Consider the following 10,220-nt stretch of genomic DNA (forward strand, 5'->3'; position numbering starts at 1 on the left):
GGACATGATTCTTAAACATGACAAAAAGGCATCGCACAGATGTCAAATCAAGCACACCAACCACAGAAAACGAACAAAACCCACGGTTCATCACCCCTGAGCCATCGATTAACCAGACCAAACAAGAAATCGACGAAAACAACAGCTAGCACTACTCGTCTAAAGTCTTGGCCTGGAATTTTGAGCTGTCGCGCGCATGAGAGAACAGTAAACAAACCAAATCCATGCGAAGAACAGCGACCAAATCGGTGCGAATTAGACACCAGACGCTGCGTAACAACATGAAAAAAAACCCGAGCACAAGTTCAGCATCTGAAAAGAATGCCCACGCATCACTCCATGCCCACAACCTAATCCTCGAACCGAGATCTACCTGTACCGCTAGAAGAATCGGTCAAGTCTAGCACTACTCGCCTAAAGTCTTGGCCTGGAATTTTGAGCTGTCGCGCGCATGAGAGAACAGTAAACAAAACAAATCCACACGAAGAACAACGACCAAATCAGTGCGAATTAGACACCAGACGCTGCGTAACAACATGAAAAAAAACAACCCGAGCACAAGTTCAGCATCTGAAAAGAATGCCCACGCATCACTCCATGCCCACAGCCTAATCCTCGAACAGATATCTACCTGTACCGCTAGAAGAATCGGTGGCGGTGCCACCGCCTCCGCTGGGCGTGCCGTGGTACAGGAACGACGGCGGCGACGCGTAGTGCGGGTGGGGCGGAGGCAGGAGCAGCAGGATGCGAGAGGCCGTCGTGGTCGCCGGGAGCATGAGTTGGTGGTGGCGGCGGCACGCGTCGTCTTTGCGGTGGAAGCTACGGTGGCAGCCGCATGCAGCGCACTTGAGACTGTCGCTGTCCCTGGGCATGAACTCCTCACAGTCGTCGACGATGTGGCCGCCCAGCGCCGCCGCGTGGTTCTGTAGGCACTCTGGTTCCCCACGGCGGGGGCGAGGGTGGGGGCGGACGACGGCGCGGAGCTGGCACCCATCTCCTCTAAGACGGGCTGCTCCTCCTCCTCCTGGCCCCTGAATTCCATCAGCGCACGCCTGCCCCTAGCTCCCTGCCGCCGCGACGAGATCTAGGAGGGGGAGGATGACGTTGATGGCGGGGGGTCACGGAGCGGAGATTCACAGTGGCTGACAGGATTGCGTGCTGGATTGACGGATTCGAGATTGACCCCGCCTGCTCTGTTAGGGCCGGGGATCTTGGACAGGGAGGATGGGGGCGGGAGGCGGAGGCAGGGAAGGGGCATGGGGAGGAGTATGGAAGGCCGGCCGAAGATGGAAGGAGGCGGGGGAGGAGGATGACTTTGCCGGCGAGAATCACGGTCAGGTGGAGCAGGGGAAGGGGGTCGCGGAGGAGGGCAGAACGTGCACCATGTCAAATTGTGGACGCCTACACTGAACTCTTATAGAGTAGTAAGGATATCAAATTGACCATCGTTTCAAAAGATTTATGTAAGTTCTTGGTATAAGATTTATGCTTTTAGATTCACAATGAGAAATACTTTGCTAATTTCTAGTTTTATATGCTATGAAACTATAAAGTGTTTTTTAAATAAATGGTTCGAATGGTAATGATGTTTTTGCTTTAGAATATAGTAGCTAACATTACATACATACGTACGTACGTACATACAGTTTATATATTTGGAGTTTTGGGCTTCCAATAACTAGAGGAAGCCCTGTGTCAACGGTGTCATCCGGTTCAGTTGCACCACGTGTAGACGGCTATAAAAAGACCCCAGGCCACCAGGGATTAGGTTTTAGCGGGGGTAGTGGTTACTCGGGCGAGCGAGCGCGACGACAGCGGTTTTCTCGAGCGTGCGAGCGACGACGATCCCGGGGGCTAGCAGCGGTGGCGCACCGAGGCGGGTGATCGGCGGGGATGCTCCAATGGTGGGCGGGCAAGGACCGACAGTGCTCCCAAATCAGATGAGCGGCGGTGGCGCACCCTAGGCCTGGTGGTGATGGTGGTTGCGCGAGGCGCGGTAGGCTTCGGCAGCAGCGATGGTGGATCTTGGAGTAGCGCACGCGGGGGCGGATCCCAGAAGCGCGCGCATGATGTCAGTTCCTCGGAGGCGCGCGCCCCGGAGTGGCGCCCGCTGGGTCCCCCTCCCGCGACGACGCTGGCCTTCCCTAGGCGCGAGCGACGACGACGGACTTTCCTAGGCGGCGAGCAGTGGCGGATTGAAGACCCTGTTTTTATGTTATTTTATATACATATTTATGTCAATGTCAATAGGTTTTATGATACATTATTAGTTCATGGCTCTCCTTTCATATTTTGTATGTTTATGATATTTCTATTACATTTTATGTAACCGTTTGTTGATTTTTGCAGTGTACCGCAATGCATAAATACCTTCAACATGTAGCATAATTAGTATCAGTATATATCATAAACTGGTTCCAATGAGCCTAACTGCATGGCTATTGGAGAGATACTTTATGGACAAAATAAAACATTAAAATTATATTTTTATTTCCATGCATGCCAATCCATTTCCTTTCAACTTACATTCTTGTCATCCTAAATTTATGCGCATGCAATAGTAAACATATATTTGTACACGGTGTACCGCATTGCTAAATACCTTCGACGTGCAGAATAATTAGTCTCAGCGTATGTCATAAACTGGTTCTAACGAGCCTAGATGTATGGCTATTGGAGAGATCCTATATTTATGGAGAAAATTAAGCATTTAAATCAGATTTTTTGTTTCCATGCATGACAATCCATTTGTTTTCAACGCACATTCTTGTCATCATAAATTTGTGCACATGCAGCAGGAAACAGATTTTTTTCGCGTTGTACCGCAGTACATAAATATCTATACCGTATAGCATAATTAGTGTCAGTATATGTCATAAATCGGTTCCAACAATCCTACCTGCAAGGCTGTTGTCAAGATCCTAGTTTTATGGACGAAATAAAACATTTAAATCAGAGTTTTTGTTTCCATGCATGCCAATCTATTTCCATTCAACCCACATTATTATCATCCTAAATTTATGCGCAAGCAACAGAAAACAAATTTTTTACGTGGTGTATCACACTGCATAAATATCTACACAATGTAGTATAATTAGTATCAGTATAAGTCATAAACTGGTTCCAACGAGACTAACTGCATTGCTGTTGTAGAGATCCTATTTTGTGAACAAAATAAAGCATTAAAATCAGATTTTTTGTTTCTACACATGTCAATCCATTTTTCCTCTCAACACACATTATTGACATCCTAAATTTGTGCACATGCAGCATGAAACTGATTTTTTACGCAGCATACCGTATTGCATAAATATCTACACTGTGTAGCATAGTTAGTAGCAGTATATTTTATAAAATGTTTCTAACGAGTCTAGTTGCATGGCTGTTATAGAGATCCTATATTTATGGAAGGAATAAAGCATTCAAATCAAAATTTTTTGTTCCCATGTATGCATCAGTTAACAGATACACTTCCTAATTTCTCGCGCATGCAAATGGTAACAAACTGCGTGCATGCGAGGAATGGACACATGCAGGAGGTGGGCTGGGGTCCAGGGCTTTCATTAGTATCGGGGAGCCCCAGCCAATTAGACGGAACCGGGCAGACCGCAGGTTTGTTCGGCAGTTTACTGGTCTGGTCGAACCACAACGTAAATCATAAGCCAACAGAACGGAAACACGTGTGTATTTTAGCGTAAAAAGGTATACGCGATAAAATCGCGAACCATAACTGAAGCCTCCCGAAAATATCGTCCAGCATGCACGTAAGCAGAAACGCGAGGCATAAATATGTATATACAATTGCGTAACTGGATACATATATTTGAGTATATACAAATCTGTTTCAACAAACCGAGATAAATTCTCTCTTGTTGTTATCACGTGTCCGACAATATCTCCGGGCATGCAGGAACAAACTTTATAGACCGTAATTGACCGAACAAAGTAGCATAAATATTGTACACGAGATTGGTTAGCACAGGGCATATAAAAAGGAAACTGGCAGCTGATTGTATTGCATTGTTTACAATGGCTGGCGGCAGAGAAAAAGAAACAGGCGATGATAGTTCTGCGTCATTGCACAGAGCTGCACCAGGTACATTAGCAATTGTATAATTACTTCAGTTCATAAAATAATTAGTCAAATATGATGGCCGGCTTGCAGACACATGCAGTGGTCTACCAGTAGTGCCCACACCAAGAATTGTATCTCCAAACTATTGTGCGAGTCCAAGGATAAATATAGTAACACCACCTGCAGAATTACGAGCACTAGGGGTCAATGATGGCAATACAACAGTAATTGAAACAATGGTAGCAGCAAATCAAATAGTGCCTATGAGGACCATTAGTGATCATGAACAAGATACACCTAATATCCTCCGAAGTCATGTAAGTTATTTATCTTTGGTTATGTCTATTATACAATTTAAATAACATTAAGAGTATAACTAATATAAAATTAATTGTATTTATGATTATGTTAATTCACAGCCTAAAAGTATTGATCCAACCATGGTGCCTAGGATCGGTATGACATTTGGAAATGTTGATGAGGCATACAATTTTTACAGTCGTTACGCATATGAGGTTGGTTTTCCACTTAAAAAGTATAGGGAGAGAAAGAACTGTAAGTGGTTAAATTGTTCAATGGAGGGTAGAAATACAGAAAGGTTAGCTAGTAATCCAAGAGTCTGTAATACATCATCGAGGAGAACACAATGCAAGGCTGGTTTGAAACTAAAAAAATCTATGATGACTCAAAAGAAAATATTGTAGCCGTAATAATCGATCTGGTCCACTTAGAACATAATCATGATTTCATTAAGAAGGATACTATAAAGAAACACCTACAATGCAACAAGACTCATGATCCTGAGTACAAGGAGTTTCTCAGTTCAATGCAGCAAAGCAGAATCCCGCAACACTGTATCATGGACTTCGTGTCAGAGATGCATGGTGGTCCTGAAAACGTACCAATTACAGCAAAGGACATTGCTAATTTGTAAGAATCATTTTCTTTATGAATTTATTATATAAATTTTAAAATCCATGTCAAGTTAATGAGTAATAATTACAAATTTTTTTGAACTATACACGAAACAGGCAAAACAACGAGAAAAGAATGCCAATGATGTGTCTAAGCTTTTGACTTTTTTCATTATGCAAAAGGGATAATCCACAATTTTTCTCTGATTTCCATTTAGACAGCGAAGGAAAAATATTGAGTATTTTTTGGTCTCATGCTAGTCAGCAAGGAGAGTATGTTGATTTTGGGGATGCAGTTACCTTTGATACAACTCATAAGACTAATTTGTATGGAAAACCCCTAGGAATGTTTGTTGGTGCAAACCAACACCTACAACGCACAGTGTTTGGGTTCTCATTGTAGGGAGATGAAACTGTTGAAACATTCGAGTGGGTGTTTAATGCATTCAAGACATGCATGGGGACTGAAGGACCAAGAGTAATGTTGACAGGTATGATTTATGTATATATAATAACTATAAACTTGCAGTACATGGAATATAAATTCAATATCTTGTGCATATTTACAATGCATGTGAGTCTTGTTTTGTTATGTACCATACAATGTTTACATAAAAATAACCATCTAATAATGTCCGACAATGTATATTTACAGATCAAGACCCTGCAATGCCAGTGGCATTACGTCGGGTCTTCCCAAACACAGTCCACAAGTTGTGTCTATGGCATGTGCAAAATAGGTACATGCCATTTCTAAATGAGTTGTATGCACGTTATGCTGAAAGCGGATTTTAAGACAAAATTCCAGTCTATAGTACATCATCCATTGACTGAAATAGAGTTTGAGGCTGCATGGAAAATGTTGATTGATGAATTCAACCTGCATGAAGATGGAACACTTAGAAAATTATATGAAATGCGTAAGGAATGGATTCCTGTTTTTTTCAAACATGACTATTGTGAGCTTATGGTGTCTACGCAACGTAGCGAGAGCATGAACAAACTCGTGAAGAGCGCTCATGTCGATTCAAACACCCCACTTCATGAGTTTGCGAAGCAAATGTTGAAACTACTGCATAGCAGGAAGATGCAAGAAGGAAAGGAAACACTAGAATGTATGGTATGTAATATTATTTATGCATTATACTATTTAGTAGGCTCGGAAGACATAACTAATTATTTTATATGCAGGGTCAAAAAGAGACCACAACACTATATATGTTCGAAATTAGGGTTGCAAGGGCATACACAAGGGCTGTGATGAATAGGTTCGAGGAGTCAATACAATACGCTACTGCATATAGGATAACACTTGATCCAGATGGAGGCGCAAATGATTGGTTGGTGCAGCATACATCAAGGTCGAAAAGAATCGTGTGGGGGCAACACCAATTCAAAGTGAAGGCGGATGTAGAGGCGGGAAAGTTTAAATGTGAATGCAAACAATGGGAACACACAGGTAAGCAAGAGTTAAGATATAACGTCATATTATTTATACGCTAATAATTAAAGGTGAATGTGAAATGTTGCACCCTTGTTTAAATGTAGGACTATTTTGTGTGCATCTAATCCGAATATTCATGCACATTCAGCTAGAAAGGATACATAAGGAATTCATTCTACAGCGTTACACATACTCAGCTAGGCAAGATGTGGTATTTTCATGAGATGACAGAAAAATGAGTGGAAAAGATGGAGAAACAAAATCATATAGGCAAAAAATGTTGCTTAAAAGGCAATGAAGGTAGTAAACCAAGCTAGTATGTCAAAGGCAGGGAGTGATAAGGCCTTGGACACAATGGATGAACTATTGGAGATGCTTGGGCATTTAGAGCCACATAAAGGATGTGAAGATGCTGGTGGTGCAACTACTGGAGAGGGCAACCATGTGGGTGTTCTTTTATATAAAATTGTTGAACATTTTATTTATAACTTAATTATTGCTAATTGTAAAAATTAAACGTTGCAGGGCGAAGAGGATGCTGTTGGAAATGCTGAAGGTGAACATGTATCGCAATGTGATAACAAGGAGCATGTGGCAGTACATTCACGACAACAGGTAATATTATGGCAAAAAACAATGTAATTTATGTATAATGCAAACAAATGGCATGATTTATACATTATTTGTTATATTGACTATAATGCACTAATGAGTAGGATGGAGGCTTAAATATTGATGCACATCATCAATCTGAATTGCAAATGACGCTTGTTGGAAATGATGATTGTGAAGGAACACAATATGGGGATGTTAGAAAGGTATGAAATCTAAATTTATTAAATTGCAGATATTCTGTATATTTAATGTTAGTAAATATTTATAATCTGACATCATAACATTTGTACCTATAAATACTTCTTTGTATGGCATGTAGAGACTGGAATATGATGTAGATGGCATAAGCTTAGTGCGTCCAAATAATGCAAGGCCAAAGGGAAGGACGATAAAAACTAGTGAACAAGGAGTTCTGAAACTAGGTGCGAAAGGAGAAAAGAAGAAGACTCGAAAGTGCCAAAAATGTGGCATTGCTGATCGACACAACAGTCGAACCTGCTTGTCTATAGAGGAAAATAGGGTTAAATTGGCTAGCCTTGCCGATAGAAAAAGAGGGCGGCCACCTGGGTCTAGAAACAAAAATTCAACAATGGCCCCACGGTGGAATGAGACATCCACATCAAAAAAAACATAAACATACTAATTCTGAAGAACATGGTTCGGATGACGATAATTTGACATGATTGTAAAACATTTATACATAAATAATGGATGATATTGAAATGTTATGATCATGATAATATTTGATGAATATGAATATTTACGTTAAAAGCTCACTGTATGGATTATATCTATTAATGCAACGTAATTATTTCTTATGAGCTATGCTACTGTTGGGTTTCTTTGGCTATATAATCATATATTCACTGCATCTCATAAAGAATTTATGTTGAAAAAATGAAAAAGCCGGCGAACTGAAGTCAATATGTATGTACTAGCGCCAAAAGGAAAAACTGAATGAATAAGCGTAAACCAATATGTAGATTTTTGCATAATCAATACAGAGAAGAACTGAAAATATTGTACATAACTGAACATAGAAAGTCAGGGCATTGGTACTGGAGAAACAGGCGCATACAGTAAATAAGTATATAAAACGACGTAAACCAGTTCAGTTATATGCATAAACCGTATCAGATGTTTGCATAATCAATACAGAGAATAACTCAAAATATTGTACATAACTGAACATAGAACGTCAGCACATTGACACCGGATAAACAGGCACATACAGTAAATAAGTATATAAAAGAACGTAAACCAGTTCAGTTATATGCATAAACCGTATCAGATTTTTGCATAATCGATACAGAGAAGAACTGAAAATATTGTACATAACTGAACTTAGAAAGGCAGTGCATTGGCACTGGATAAACAGGCGCATACAGAAAATAACAGAATAAAACATCCGATGCATTGAAGTACATCACTGAAGAAGATATAAAAACCAGAACACAAATGATAAATTGCATAACTATCATATATAAATATGTCCATCTAAAACATATCTGGAACGACATATATAAGAGTTTGCTAAGAGCTACATATGGACATAAGTATTATCTGAATGCTAACATAATCCAACAGACCAATATGTACATCAACACCATTCAGTGACAGTACCCTAAACTAAGCTAGTACTGAAATAACTTGAAGCCACCAAAAGTCATTAGACCATCATGTTCAGACTACCATTCAGAGAGTAAACTATACTAGGCTACTACTGAGAGAACTTGAATCTATCCAGATGGGAAACCGTGGAGCTATTTCTGTTTAGTCGATGGAATATTAGGTACTTCAGTACAAGAGAGCGAATGTCCTCTAAATTATCCTGCAAACCAATATAAGGAAAAGGTGAGTTAGACATAACTATACATACATTATGTCATAACAACAAAAATATTGTCTATATATTATGTACCGGAACAATGACTGCATTCATAGCTCCAACCATGTAGTCGTAGTGCTGCATATATCTCATAACAAAGAATCCACAATCATTAGACCCCAATTTCATTGTTGGGCAGTTATTCAAGAGTTCAATAGGGTACTTCAAAAAAGCAGGGAGGGTTGATCTTAGTCGAGCATTTTGTATGGCTAGATTGAGCCTAGTCATTATTAACCTGGCCCATGAAACCTTCCTATCACCCATATCCATAGGTATACAATGGTAATTTTTCCAGATAGTCCCACCCATCTCTGGTCCATATGGGTTCGAATCTAACACATGTATGCGTCCAATCTGAAGATTAACAACATACAATGTCCAATGTCCAGAGCATAGCAAGGGTACCATTATCTACATGCACACAAAATGGAAATAACAAATGTTAAATACACTATGGTTGATATGAACGATTTGATTGAAATTTAAATGCAGCAATATGAAATGAGAGTGTGATGGGTCAAGGAACAGAAATTAACTGATTTGTAGTAATCCAGCTGCTTGAAGGAAGGTAGTGTCTTCAATAGGTAACTCTCCAAAACTGAAGGGTCAAATGGACGAGGAGACTTACTATGTTGCTCCTGCTCCTCAAAGTTCAATAAAGCCTAATAGGATAGAGAAGTATTATGTAATTTCCATATATGCTATGCATTTAAAAAGGAGGTATAAATGTAGAAGTCATACCCCAACATTAACATCTAGAATGAGCTGGTCAGCATTCAGTGGAGGAATATGTTTAGAACAGACATCACGGACACACTCAATGAAACATTGCATAAACATGTTGTCGAGACATGCGCCATCAGCAAAAGATTGTTGTATGTCACAACAATTGGCACGATATTCACCAAAGTCAATTATATTTCTACATATGAAAAGATTGAACATACAATAATAGAAACAAATGTTATTTGTATAAATGAGATACAAAAATACATAATATATATGCAATTTGACCATTGAATTGAAGGTACTAAGTGGGAATAATGAGATACATAATTACATAATATATATGCAATTTGAACATTGAATTGAAGCCACAAATCAGTCTAGCTAGTCCATCAAAGTTTGGTTAAGCAGTGCCCAGCTAGCTCTTCTCCACGCCACCCTCTCTCAGCCATTCAGCCGCCACCCTCTCTCCGTCTCCGAGCCCTCTCCCTCTCTCTCCCAGCCACTTCTATGCGGTGCCACCGCTGCACCACCTCTGTCCCTGTGCAGCAGCAGCCA

General features: G+C 40.4%; 1 pseudogene; it reads right to left on the reverse strand.

Moving 5' to 3' along the window:
• Positions 1 to 608: 608 nt before the first annotated feature.
• On the reverse strand, positions 609 to 1,042 carry LOC103652141 (zinc-finger homeodomain protein 6-like; annotated as a pseudogene).
• Between the last annotated feature and the right edge of the window lie 9,178 nt (positions 1,043 to 10,220).

Source organism: Zea mays, chromosome 3, assembly GCF_902167145.1.
Source record: "Zea mays cultivar B73 chromosome 3, Zm-B73-REFERENCE-NAM-5.0, whole genome shotgun sequence".
In the NCBI taxonomy this organism is placed as follows: Eukaryota; Viridiplantae; Streptophyta; class Magnoliopsida; order Poales; family Poaceae; genus Zea; species Zea mays.